Source organism: Hyperolius riggenbachi, chromosome 11 (assembly GCF_040937935.1).
Source record: "Hyperolius riggenbachi isolate aHypRig1 chromosome 11, aHypRig1.pri, whole genome shotgun sequence".
Lineage (NCBI taxonomy): Eukaryota > Metazoa > Chordata > Amphibia > Anura > Hyperoliidae > Hyperolius > Hyperolius riggenbachi.
Window position 1 is genome coordinate 204,154,108 of NC_090656.1, and position 14,427 is coordinate 204,168,534.

Genomic DNA, 14,427 nt, shown 5'->3' on the forward strand with positions numbered 1-14,427 from the left:
AGCAAGCAGCTGCCACCCCCTCACAGCTGGCCGGCCACACACAACTCCTCATCGCGTCTTCATGCACGGCAGCGTTCTGTGCATCAGGATGCACTGTAGCCTGTGACTGGTGACGCCTGGCCAGCTTTGAGGTTGTTGCTGCTGCTGCTGACTTGAGAGTCGCGGAAGGATGACTGCAGGGGGCTGCAAGAAACCCCAGGTAAGTTAAACTTTTTTGTTTGTTTGTTTGTTTTTTAGATTTAAGTATTGCTTTAAGTGACGTGACATGATGAGATAGAGGTGAATGTACAGTGTCAAGCATCTATATATATAATAGACTAAGTGCCTCAACCTTCAAACAAGAAGAAGAAGTACTTTGCATGAGAAAATTTATGCGTGCTCAAACACCAAGTTTAAGGCCTCTTTTCCACGGACTGTTGAGCTGTGTGCTCAGCAAGCAGTTACCAGGCAGCAGTGAGCAGATACCAGGCAGCAACAAGCAGTTACCAGGCAGCAGCAAGCAGTTATCAGGCAGCAGTGAGCAGTTACCAGGCAGCAACAAGCAGTTACCAGGCAGCAGCCAGCAGTTACCAGGCAGCAGTGAGCAGTTACCAGACAGCAGTGAGCAGATACCAGGCAGCAGTGAGCAGATACCAGGCAGCAACAAGCAGTTACCAGGCAGCAGCAAGCAGTTACCAGGCAGCAGCGAGCAGTTACCAGGAAGCAGCGAGCAGTTACCAGGCAGCAGCGAGCAGTTACCAGGCAGCAGCGAGCAGTTACCAGGCAGCAGCGAGCAGTTACCAGGCAGCAGCGAGCAGTTACCAGGCAGCAGCGAGCAGTTACCAGGCAGCAGCGAGCAGTTACCAGGCAGCAGCGAGCAGTTACCAGGCAGCAGCGAGCAGTTACCAGGCAGCAGCGAGCAGTTGTGAGAGTTTGAGAGCCATTTCACTGCCTATTCATAGTCCATGGAAAAGAGGCCTTACCCTAGCAAGTCTGACATTGCAAATCTGGCCTAATTGGCTATTCATGAGGCAATGCCCATGCAAATGCATGCACAAACCAATACCACAAAGCAGTCACCCTGCTACATGCTACATTAGCACTATCCGGCTTAGTGCACACCAGAGCGGTTCGGCAGCGTTTTGCGATCCACTTGCGGCTGCGGATACGCTTGGGTAATGTATTTCAATGGGCTGGTGCACACCAGAGCGGGAGGCGTTTTGCTGAAACGCATACTCCCGAGGTGAGGCATTTTTTGGATTGCGGAGGCGTTTCTGCCTCCAATGTAAAGTATAGGAAAAACGCAAACCGCTCTGAAAAACGGCAGTTCAGAGCGGTTTTGCAGGCGTTTTTGTTACAAAAGCTGTTCAGTAACAGCTTTACTGTAACAATATATGAAATCTACTACACCAAAAACGCTTTACAAAACCGCAAAATGCTAGGTGAAATGCTACAGAAAAATAAGAAAAAGCGTTTCAAAATCTGCTAGCATTTTGCGGATCTGCTAGCAGTTTTTGGTGTGCTCCAGGCCTCCAGGAGCGCCACGGGGAGGATTCCCAATGCCCCCTTTTTATACAACTGGGGGGACCGCAGGGTCCCAGGCTCTCTCACTGCCTGGAAACCACAGCGGCACCCCGGAGGGGGAGGCTGGGTGGCGTGGACGACCCCCCCCCAAGTGTGGCCAGCGCCGGGGAGAGCCGTCTGCACCCACCTCCCAATATTAAAAACAGGCATTTACCTTAACGTCCATTGCGTTCTGCTACATGCGCATTAATTTGGGGGCACCACATGAGAAAGGAGAGAAGCATGGGTCACCCCGAGCTTTAGAGCTCAGGGCTGGCTCACATACAGCACTCCAGAGGGGGGGGGGGGCAGGCGCACTCACTCCAGGGTTCACACCACCGGAGCAAGCCATCCACCACCTGCCTCCAAAGGGTACAAACTGCACAAAATGCTTTCCATGAGAAAATTAATGCGCATGTAGCAGAACCCAATGGACGTTAAGGTAAGTGGCTGTTTTTAATATTAGGAGGTGGGTGCGGACGGCTCTCCCCAGCGCTGGCCACGCTTGGGAGGGGGGGGAGGGGGGCGGCTGCGCCACCCAGCCTCCCACTCCGGGGTGCCGCTGTGGTTCCCAGGCAGTGAGAGAGCACTTTGCAGTATTGGTTTTTTGACCCTGCATAGTTTGGCATGCGAAAGCAAATGCATATTTGCATGAGCATTGCCTCATGAATAGCCAATTAGGCCAGATTTGGAAAGCCAGACTTGCTAGGGTTAAACTTTGTGTTTGAGCACGCAAAATTTTTCTCACGGAAAGCATTTTTTGCAGTTGTATCCTTTGGAGGCAGGTGGTGGATGGCTTGCTCTGGTGGTGTGAGCCCTGGAGTGAGTTGTCTGCGCCTGTCCTCCCCCCACCCCGGAGTGTTGTATGTGAGCCAGCCCTGAGCTCTAAAGCTCGGGGTGACCCATGCTTCACTCCTTTCTCATGTGGTGCCCCCAAGTTAATGTGCATGTTGCAGAACGCAATGGACGTTAAGGTAAGTGCCTGTTTTTAATATTGGGAGGTGGGTGCGGATGGCTCTCCCCGGCGCTGACCACACTTGGGGGGGGGGGTGCAGCTGCGCCACCCAGCCTCCCCCTCCGGGGTGCCGCTGTGGTTCCCAGGCAGTAAGAGAGCCTGGGACCCCGCAGTCCCCCGGTTGTATGGGGGCATTCGGATTCCTCCCCGTGGCGCTCCTGGATAGTGCTAATGTAGCATGAACTAATACCCGCAGGGCGATCGCTTTGCGGTATTGGTTTTTGGACCCTGCATAGTTTGGCATGCGAAAGCAAATGCATATTTGCATGAGCATTGCCTCATGAATAGCCAATTAGGCCGGATTTGCAAAGCCAGACTTGCTAGGGTTAAACTTGTTGTTTGAGCACGCATACATTTTCTCATGGAAAGCCTACTTCTTCTTGCTTCAAGGTTGAGGCACGTACTCTATTAGATAGATAGATGCGGCGTATGCTACGACGCGGGTTGGCTAGTACAAATAACTAGGCTATGTTCCTTTTTTCTTTTTCTGCCAGAAAGAGTTAAGAATTCAGCTCTACGCAACTGACAGTTTCTCTCCAGTCTGGACCCAGTCAAACTGTAGCGTAACCCTCACTGGTAAGGAGTTACAGCCATAAAACTCTGTCCTGGAAGAGAACAGCTTCTGACTGTGGGAGATACGAGGTCAGTAATTGATATATTTTATCTCAGAGACATGGAAACGCTGTATGATTGAGCAGAGAAAGAATAATAAATCTACCTTTTTAGCAGTAGTAGGATATATACAATTGTTTATCTCATCAGGTGAGGTGGGGTAAAACGCTGCCTATATAACCTATGGCTTGCCGTCCAGATCGCACTTTGATGTGAATCTGGACAGCATACTGCAGTTCTATGCAGCGCGCAGCCGAATGATCATAGTTGTGCATGGCACGGCTAAGCGATTTAGGCTGTGCGGCAGAATGGAAGCCATGGTTCCTAGTGGAAATCAGTCCTAAAGGTTCACTTTTAAGCAGCAGGGTCAGCCATACTATGACAGGAAAAAAACATATATAAGTAGATGCAGCAACTTCTTGTTCAACTTACTTAAAGCGGACCCAAACCAAACATTTTTTTAATTAAAAATATTTAGTTGCACCACTCTGACACATGCAAAGATAAATGAACAATCCTTCAAACCTATGATAATTTCAGTGCATGCTTTTCACCCTTCTCTTTTCATAGCTAGGGTTATACTGGGGGCAGCCATTAGCAATTCCTCCATTGCCGGACACCATCTACTCCACCAGTTTGCCGGAAAAATCCCGGCAATTTGAAAGGAAGGGAGGGGTTCCTCCAATAAATGTAAAATACTTTGTATTTGTCATCATGCAGCTGAAAAAAGGCTGCTATTTATTATTATAATTTAGAAAATAGATTTTATTTCTGAAATCTTGTATTTTTAATTTGGGTCCACTTTAACAGATGTACAGGTAGTCCCCGGTTAACATAGGGACTGTAGGTTCGTTCTTAACCTGAATCTGTTCTCAAGTTGGAACACTGTGCCATCTTTGTCCCCTGTACCTCCTCTGTGCCCCCCCTGTGCCTCCAGTGTCGCCCTCTGTGTCACCTCTGCCCTCTGCACCAGCTTATACAAGTTTAAAAGCCATTATTTCTTTGATTTTTTTAAAATCGATTTTCTCAAAAACTTTAAGTCCAATGTGAGAAAAAAAATTTTGACTTGTTACCATGGCAAAACAGAATCTATGTCGTTCGTATCAGCGGGTCGTTTCGTAAGTCTGGCGTTCGTAAGTCGGGGACTACCTGTATTGTACTGTCCACTTTTTGATTTCAGTGAATTTTTTATAGTAAATAAAGAGAATTCTGTTCCTGACATTTTCCATTTTTATTCCCTCTGACTGAAGCCAATCCTGATATAATTTCCTCTCTTATTTTTTTTTTCTTCCTCTCCTAGAATCTGCACTGTCATAGCTAGCTTGCTTTGTAAACACATGAGAGCACAGGCATAGATCGTATTTCAGCATCACACTGAACTGTCCTCTGCCAATCAGTGAGTAGCAGGAGTGTGGGAGGGGTGATGACAGACTTCCCTCTTATCCTCGTCAACGATGGCGAAGGTAGAGCCAGGCTGACTGAAATAAGATTTATTACAGCAGAAACATTTTTGAATAGATTGGAGTGCTTGCCTGGGTCAGGTTCCAGGCCACTTAACAAACACAAAGCAGTGGATAAATGGAATTTGTTTAAAAAGGGATAGTCAGACAAAAAAATCTGACTCAGTGGGCCTGTCAACCTCCTTGTCAGTCCCATTTTTCTGCACTGGGGTTCACCGCCTAGCTTCACCCGTCCTGTGCGCAGATCTTCTCTGGCGGCTGGCATCTTCCATTCTCTGCAGATACTTTGCCACTAAGGGGCGCTGTGCTGTTGCTCTGTGCCAGATCTCGCAACACGTTCAGCCAAACCAGCACTTTGCATGGAAATGGGAATCAGCGGGAACCCGTTTCTGCATTCGTTTTGATTCAATTGCCACGCACTCGTGGAAAAAAGGGATAAAAATAAAGATAATTTACAAACAGGCCAAGGGTTTGCTCGGAGGCCGCCGATCGGGATTAGAGAATACGCTTTATTAAATCAATCTCTGCTTAATCAATTTAATATTCTTCTTTCTTTATTGAGGAAAATGTGCCATTTCTTGCAGCGTTACCGCGCTCCATTAAAATGTTTCAATAATGCGGAATTACCAGCCAAGAGCTCGACAAGCAGATAATAGGAAGCGTAAGTGGCTCAGCGAGGGGAAGATTGATGAATCGCGTTCGATAAACGCCGCGCAGCTACAACACGCCGCGCGGCCTCTTGCCAGCAGCTTGAAGCTAACAAATTGCAGATTGTGTTTATTGTCATGCCATTGTCTTCCTTCAAATCCAGTTAAGACATTTCGACATGCTGAGCTTGTAAACGCTCGCTGTGAATTCTCGTTAAATAAAACATAGGCACATTTGATTCCTCGTTAGGATCACAATGTTTTTACTGCGTAGCGTATTATTCTTGGAAGGAAATACAGGAGAGTGTTTCCAATTATGCGCTCAATGGAGTCGGGAGAACTTCGCAACAAAAAAATCCACTCGCTCCTATTCTGCATGATGCGATCTGGCGGTATTGATTCGTGGCTTCCGAGCTGCCAGATCTGCTGCTTTATTTTTAAGTCCTTGAAAAGATAATTTAAGTAGCCATGTGACCCCTTGCCCCTCCCAAATCAGACATACAGCCCAATATATAGGCCATTATCCCCATAGCAAGAGGCCACTTACCACGTCATCTCCTCCCACCTACTACGGTATGTTCACAGTAGCTTCACCCAAGAGCGTAAAGCCCGGTACAAACTTTCAATTATGATTGGCCAATCACTGACCAATTTTACTTTCAATGGTTTTTATTAAAATTTTAGTATTTTAGTTCAGTATGTGAGAGTGATACAAAAACACTATAATAAGAACAAAATGCAATAAGTAACAAGAGTGTCTCGTAAGCATAATATAAACATAAAACACATAAAAAATAGCGATGGATACCAATTTATACACAGTTTGAGGAAAGGATAGTGGTAGAGGTGTCCCTGTTGGGAGAGGATATAAGCACTAGCATAAAAATGGGGGAGGAAAGTTTCACTGGCCAGAGAGGCCTATCTCTGAACAATTTTAACAGATATTGAATACTATTTATTTATTTATTTAGAGCCGACATATTACGCAACACTGTACAGAGTATATTGTCTTGTCACTAACTGTCCCTTGGAGGAGCTCACAATCTAATCCCTACCATAGTCCTATGTCTATGTATTATTATTATTTATTATTATTTAGTATTTATATAGCGCCGACATATTACGCAGCGCTGTACAATGTATATATATATCTTGTCACTAACTGTCCCTCAAAGGAGCTCACAATCTAATCCCTACCATTGCCATATGTCTATATTATGTAGTGTAAGTACTGTAGTCTAGGGCCAATTTTAGAGGGAGCCAATTAACTTATCCGTATGTTTTTGGAATGTGGGAGGAAACCGGAGTGCCCGGAGGAAACCCACGCAGACACGGAGAGAACATACAAACTCTTTGCAGATAGTGCCCTGGCTGGGATTCGAACCGGGGACCCAGTGCTGCAAGGCGAGAGAGCTAACCACTACGCCACCGTGCTGCCCACCATGTATGTATCATGTAGTGTATGTATGGTAGTCTAGGGCCAATTTAAAGTTAAACTGTAATATCGCCCACATGAGCCATAGGGAAACATGGACATTAGGGCCTGTACACACTGAAAATCCCAAGCGCAATTGCAAACGCAGTGCAATGCGTTCGCCATTTTGCTGAGGCTATCTTTTCCTGATTTCATGATGGTTTACCTAAAAAACGCAATGAAACTTGCATGCACTGCTTTTTTTATGCTTTTTTTTCAAATGCAACACTTAAAAAGCACAGCAGTCGATGTGATTGCATTTTTAAAAAAAATGCATTGCACTAGTGTGTACAGGTCGTCACGATTTTCATAATTTTTCAAAAGACCTTGTGTTTTAAAAAACACATGCGATTTTAAAAATGCAGCGCAAATGCAGCAGTGTACACAGGCCCTTAGTCCAGGGGATAGAGGACAGTGTGAGAAATAAAACATCTGGATATAAAGAAAAAGATACCCTGGATCAAATCATCGATATATACTTACACCCCCTGGCTAACACTGATGCTTTACCGCCCCCCCCCCCCCACACACACACACACACACACATACACACCCATCCACACACACACACACACTCACCACAATCAAGGTGGCTTCACCAGCGGATTGGGGTTGCGACGCGAACGACCTTTGCAAAAACATTTGCCTGCCTTGCTCTTCCATATCATGCCGGTGTCATATCGCTGATTAAGATCAGAAGAGAATTAATGTCCCTATAATAAGGCCTGTTTAATATAATGACAGAGGTGTCACTCCTCGCGCAAATATTTAGACAGGGGCGCAGCGTCAGCTGATTAATGGATTAAATATTTCTGCAGCAGAATTAAGCAGATGAAAATCTCATATTATCGGGGAGATACTAAAACAATCCACGTAATTACCTACATCACAGACAAAAGCTTTGGCAGATCACAGCACATGCACAAGCAAACAGCAGGCCGCCCCGGCTGGAGAACCACAAGTCCCAGCATACAGCCGAGGCTGAGGACACTGGGATGTCCACCATCAATACATACAGGATATCTGTCAGTTCTGGGGGGAGAGGGGGCACAGATCACTGCCTAATCTTTGCATGGAGTGCATCATTCAGTGCTTGACAAATTTAGAGAACGGTACTAAATAATTCTAATCACCTTTTTATAGGAAACGTTGATAAAGCATTTTTCATTGTTCTACTGAGCAATTTAAAATGACTGGGTCAGCTCAGTGATCAGAGTGCGTTTTTGTGTAGAATGAGGAGCTTAAAATCCTGTCTTCAGGTTTTGATCACATGACCACAAACAAGTGTAGTAAGTATAGGAGTGAGTTCTCGGCTGCAATTCCTGTACTTGGTAGAGCAACTGAAAGCAAACAATCAATATGGTTGGCAAGGTGCTATTAAAATATATCAGGGATAAACCCCACCAGTATAGCTTGAAGGACAACTGTAACCAAAAATGCCTCCAAAAAGTTAATCATCTAAGAGGAGGGAAGGCTCTGGATCCTTTGGAACCTTTCCGTTCTTCTCTGCATCCCCTTAATCCACGGCCTCCAATCAAATCTCCCACTGGCTGCGCCTTCAGGTCTCCTCTGAAGTACTCGAGTTTTCAAGTACCTACGAAAATGAGTGGCTCTGTACTGTGCACTGGTCCAAGTTTGTATGTGCACAGTATGGAGCCACTCATTTAAAGGGACCCTGACCTCAAAAAATAAAAATTGGTACTCACTTGGGGCTTTTTGCAGCCCACCGTAGGTCAGTGTTTATATTTAGAGCTCTGAGTCCTTTTAAGGAAGTACTTGGAGAACCGTATACTTCCAAGGCCTTCTGAGGAGACCCAGAGGCATCTTTGATAGTGATGGATGAAAATTGCATACTAACGGCAGACCCACTGACTATAATGGCATCAGCCACAAACGAATTGTTGTGGAAATGTTCCTCGGATTTCTGTCCATAACTACTCCTCAACATTAAAGAGAATCTGTACTCTAAAATTCTTACAATAAAAAGCATACCATTCTATTCATTATTTTCTCCTGGGCCCCTCTTTGCTGTTTCTGCTACTCCCTGCTACAATCCTGGCTTGTAATTGCCAGTCTTAGGCAGTGTTTACAAACAAAAGACATTGCTGCTAACAGCATGTGATAGGCTGAGAGTAGCTCAGTGTGTGAGCCATACAGAGCTTGGAGGGGGCCTGGAGAGGCTGTGTATAGCTTCTATACAATCATAAGCAGAGCTGCACATTCCAGCCTCAGTGCCTGAGCCCGACAGAGCCAACAGAGTAAAGAAGATTAGATTCTATAACACAGATAACACAGCCAGTAAGAGCACATTAGAACAGGTATAGGAACTTATAGGATAGAAAAAATGAGGCTGAACATTTTGTTACAGGCTGGAACGGGGTAGGGGGGGGGTATTAGGGGCGGTAGGTGGGCTGGATGGGTGGTGGTAGAAAGAGGGGGGGGATACAGAAAGGAGCAGGAAGACTATAAGAGGTCCAGAACCTTCCCTTCCCTTAGGTGAGTAACTTTTTTTTTTTTTATTGGTTACAGTTGTCCTTCAACCACAACAGGTTGTATTCCCATTATGGACCAGAGCAATTTTCACGTCAGCACGCCTCCATTAATTTGCCAATTACTTTTCACCACTTATCACAGCTAAATGATCTATATGTTGGTGTTTTTTTTCTACACAAGTTGGGTTTTTCATTCGGTGGTACCTTTGGCTAAGAATTATTTTATATGCCTTTTAACGGGGATAATAGGACAAAAAATTAAAACATTATTTCTTTGTTTTCAGCCATAATAGTTTTAGAATAGAGGGCTTGATTCACTGAGTTGCACAGCTTGGTTTGAGCAGCCCGAGTTAAAATCCTCAGCACACGCTACGGGCTGTGCAGCGTGCGCTGCAAACGTACACGCGCTCCCTTGTATTTACTGGTCGTTCCTTTACTCCCACCCTGAGCCCTGTCGCGTCATGTAGCTGTTTAGAAAGTGATCCCCACACTTTGATTGGCCCAATACGCTGCCAGTCACTTGACAGGCAGCCTCTTGGGGAAATCAAAGTGCTACAGGACGTGACAGGGCTCAGGGCGGGAGTAAAGTAGCGGTCACTAAATACAAGTGAGTGTGTGTAAGTTAGAAGTGCACACTACACAGCCCATACGGTGAACTGAGGGATTTTAACTCGCTCTGCTCAAACTAAGCTGCACTGATTTTGCAGTGCAGCTTATTGGATCAATCCCCAAATGTGCTAATGTTGATAAAACCCACACATTTTATTTGCCCATTTGTCCCAGCTATTACAACGTTTAAATGTATGGCTACAATATTTTATTTGGGGAAAAAAAGTATTTTTTCTGTTTTGTGTTTCTTTAAATTATATCACTAATTGCAAGCCCTTGTTTGAAAAATAACAATGATATACCCTCATGACATACATAATAAAAAAAAGTTCAGTCTCTAAAGTAACTTTTTTTTTTTAAATGCTGTTACTTTTTTTCTCTTAACAATAATTTATTTTGATAACTATGGAGGAGGGGTGAGGGTAAGGGGTTAATACCTAATGGGGGACATTTTTTCTTATTTATTTTAATGTATGTAGGTGTCCACACTTGCAGGTGTTGTGTATGTGTTTTTCCTTTTATTTTCAGAATGACCACCGCCATCTTGCTTATGGCGGTGATCATACGTTTAATTCACAAGAAAAAATTATTCTCACACCATAGCAGAAACAAACAATAGGCAGCTTTCACACTTGTCCCTGTGATTTCTGGCCCCAGTTTTTTTTTTTATTTCATATTTGTGGTTTTGCATTTTGCCATATTTCAGTTCAGAATCTTCTTTTGTGTACATTTTCAGAATAAAAATTTTCATCATAGTAATAAAGATGATTTACATAAAATGTATCTAATTACCTTCAAATTTTGATGCATTTTTTTTTTTTGCATTGCCAGTGTTAATTTTTATTTTGCTTTGATGTGCAAACCACATTTGTTGTTGGGAAAAAAATTCATGCAAACTTTCTCAAAAGAAAATTTGCATCCAAAAATTCACAAATGTGATGCCATTGACTCGTATAAAATGTGCGGTAAATGCGAATTTGCAAAAATGCTTTCTTTGTTATGTGAGAAAGGGGACTTAGGATATAGCCTTAGGTGGCAAATATGGTGTAGTATTTTTAATGCATGCATTGGATTTTTTTTTTTAAATGTTTTTAATTGAATCAGGCCCTTTCTCTCACTTTCAACACAGAAGAAAGTAAAGCTGGCTACACACGTCATATAAGATCTTAGAAAACCGAGGTATCGTCACGTAGGTTTGTTAGTACAATTTGAATAAGCGGTCATTCAGTGATGACGTCCACGCAAAAACTATTATTTTTTGAGCCAATATCCATAGATATTATCTTTGGATGTGTGTGCGCAGCCAGTAAAGAAAGTTCAAATTCCTTCACCCGTGTGCTGTTCACCGAGAAGGTCTGAAAGATCTAGTACACACCTCCTTTAACGAACAATCATCGGCAGACCATATCTGCTGAGATGGATATGAAAGATTGAAATTTGTTTTTCAGCAACCAAAGATACCATATCCAGGCATAGGGCAAAACACATTGGCCTTGATTCATAAAAGGTTGCGCGATAAAATATACAGAATGCGCTTTAAAATACCGCATTCTGCATTTTAGACTTTTGTGTGCTAATTCATAAAGCTTTTCACAGGTGCCTTTGAAGTGCGGTAAATTACCGAAGCCCATTGAGCGGTAACAGCAGAAGTGTGTAGTTACCTCTCTTTTGTTGCAAGCTTAATTACATGCAGTGAGGCCATTACAATAGAAAGAGGCATACAGATATCCCTTTACAATGACTGTTTGTTATACTGCCTCTGCTCGCTCTGAATCTCTGTCCATTAAGGTACGTACACACGCACTACTATAGAGAGCGATGGGTCTGTCAGACCCTCCCACTGGGCGGGCGTTCTCCCGACAGTAGTTCGTGTGTACAGTCTGTCAGACAGACCCATAAGGCTATTTCTGAACGATCCGCTGAGCGGATCGTTCAGAAACAGCCTTATTAGTCTGCAGACAGACTGTACACATGCACTACTGTCGGGAGAACAGGTCTGACGGACACGTCGTTCTCTATAGTGGTGCGTGCGTACGCACCTTTAGTCTTTCTTAAAGGGAACTTTAAGGGAGGAAAATTATTTAAAATAAACAAATGACGTAGCTGCAAATGAATATTTCATTCTAACCTCACCGCCAGTTCCTCTCAGAGGCTCACCATTTTCTTCTTACAGTGATTCTTTCCAGTTCTGACAATATTTTGTCAGAACTGAAATATACCAGTTGTTGTCAGTTATATATCAGCAGCTGTCAGTTACAACTGAATGTGCAAGGTAATGTCCATGTTTCCCTATGGCTCATGTGGGTGATATTACAGTTTAACAGTGTGCTGACCAGGAAGCTGTTAGGCGGTAATGGCCATTTTTAAAATGGAGGACAGAGAAATCCATTGATCACAGTGGACAAATGGGATGCAGGAGAGGAGAAAGAGATTGAGTAGTAGACTACACAGGAGGTAAGTATGACCTGTGTATGGTTATTTTGAGTTTTTATTTTCAGCTCAGGTTCTCTTTAACATTTTATAGACGAACTCCAAGAGACTTTACATATGTTATAATTATGTGATTTTACCCACTAGTTCCGCCGCATATTCAAACAGGAATTTAATGGGTTACACTATTGAAGGGTTTGTGGGGAAATCTGTTTTGTTCTGATTCTCTGCTGGCTCCCTGGGGCTAGAAAAGTTTTGTACCGCTGGAGAAGCCTGCTGGTCCGATCAAAATCCGATCAGGAGACAGGGGCTGTTTCTATTGGCTCCTTGGCTCCCTGCTCCTGTCAGTCACAGCTGTCTCTGCTTCTGCGAGTCACGCTTCCCTGCACAGACTCGCTCAGGCTTCGCATTGAGAACACACCAGAGGTGTCGGTAATTATTGTGGGTATTACCGCATGTTCTAGTTTCTATGAATTGACATTTGCTGACATTTACTGACATTTGATGAGGTATTTACCACAGAAGTCGGTAATTTACCTCACTGCTCGGGAATTTCAGCTTTTCATGCGGCAACAGCCTTTATGAATTGACACTTTCCTAAGTGCTCGGTAAAGTGAACTGTTTTCTGCAGTACCACATGTGGTAAAGCTTTATGAATTGAGCTCATTGCCATTAATTGAGCATGTGTATAGGGCTTTATAAGTCTGACTTTGGTATTTGCTGAGCTGATTTCTTTGTACGCCTTTAGTTGCAAACGGCAACAAACTCCAGCTGTGACTGAGGCCTGTGTGATTTGTGACATGTTATGGGACAGTTTTGCCATCAGATTAATGAAAGTGTGACATTATATTGCCTTTACTTAGCGCTGTATGCTAAATATTCATACCTTTCTGTAAGTTATAAGCGCGCAGCATAATTGCGATTAAACAGAATGTAAAAAGCTTATCTCTCCAGCGCATTTACAAGGAATAATGGGACAATATTTCCCGATACGGGTTTTATTTTGCTTTTTTTTTTCTCTCATTTATGACACCCGCAGAGATATCTGCGAAAAATATTTCCTTTCAGGGAAGACATCTCATTCACCTGGATAGCGGGATAAATACAGGAAGATCGCACAGATATATCTCCTAATAAATGCCAGGATCCGCTCTCAGCATTTGCCATCACCTCCGTACCGCGTCTCAGGCCTCTTTTACACTAGGAGGCAAAACCTGTGTTACATTACCTTACTTTACAGCAAGGGGGCGCAAAAGCAATAAAAGCGTATGGAGACTTTCACGCCTATTGCGACTCGTTGTGGTGCGCTATAAGTATCCAATCAAGCGCAAGGGCAGCAGTGTGTTACCGCTTGGGGTAATGGAAGTCTTTGAGCAACGCAGTAAGTGTAGACGACAGAGCATGGTGCCGCGTGTATGTGCAGACCGACAGGAATCCCAGCAGGGGTGTTGCTAGGATACTAAGAGATCCGGGGCACTTTTGGGTACTTCAGCTGAAAAGTGGGTGTGGGTAAGCAACAGAATGTGGGTGTGGTCATGGGTGGGGTCAAATATACATGAAACAACAGCAATCTAAATAGGTCAACAAAAACAATGTCCTCACATGGGCACCAGCTGATGTTAAACTGCCACATTTAATAGCAAGATTTGCAGTACAAGGGACAATGTTGTACAGTGGAATGTATCCAGTCGCAATACATCACCATTCCATCGGATAATACCACCCACAGAGACCTGCCCGGTCGACAATTGTTTTGCTAAAGTAGCTTCCTCGTGGACCGCTGCTCTCTGCGGTGGGGATAAGGCTCGCAATCTAAATAGGCCTACCCAGAAAAATGTTGGCTGAAGCCCCCTCTTCATTAATACAGAAAAAAAATCAAATGTAGCATATCACATAAATAAGCAGTGTCACTTAAACATATGGAACATGCTGGGTGCTGTGTGGTGCCATGCTAGGCGCTGTGGTACCTCTCTGATGCATGCTGAGTGTTGTGGTGACATGCTGGAAGCTGTGGTGCCTGGACTCTCCATAGGGAGCATGCATCGTTGTGAGTGTCCTCACTGTTCCCAATCCCCCCCACCCCCACCCCCCACAGAGTAGCACAGCAGGAGGACCTACTCATCTCCTCCATCTGCTCTCCAAGTCT

General features: G+C 44.2%; 1 long non-coding RNA gene across 1 annotated transcript in view; it reads left to right on the top strand.

Moving 5' to 3' along the window:
• Positions 1-3,056: 3,056 nt before the first annotated feature.
• Positions 3,057-14,427, top strand: part of LOC137538435 (uncharacterized) — a 407,510-nt gene continuing 396,139 nt past the window's right edge. Inside the window, exon 1 of the long non-coding RNA XR_011024784.1 lies at positions 3,057-3,199. This is a non-coding gene — a long non-coding RNA (uncharacterized lncRNA). The remainder of the gene's footprint in view (positions 3,200-14,427) is intronic.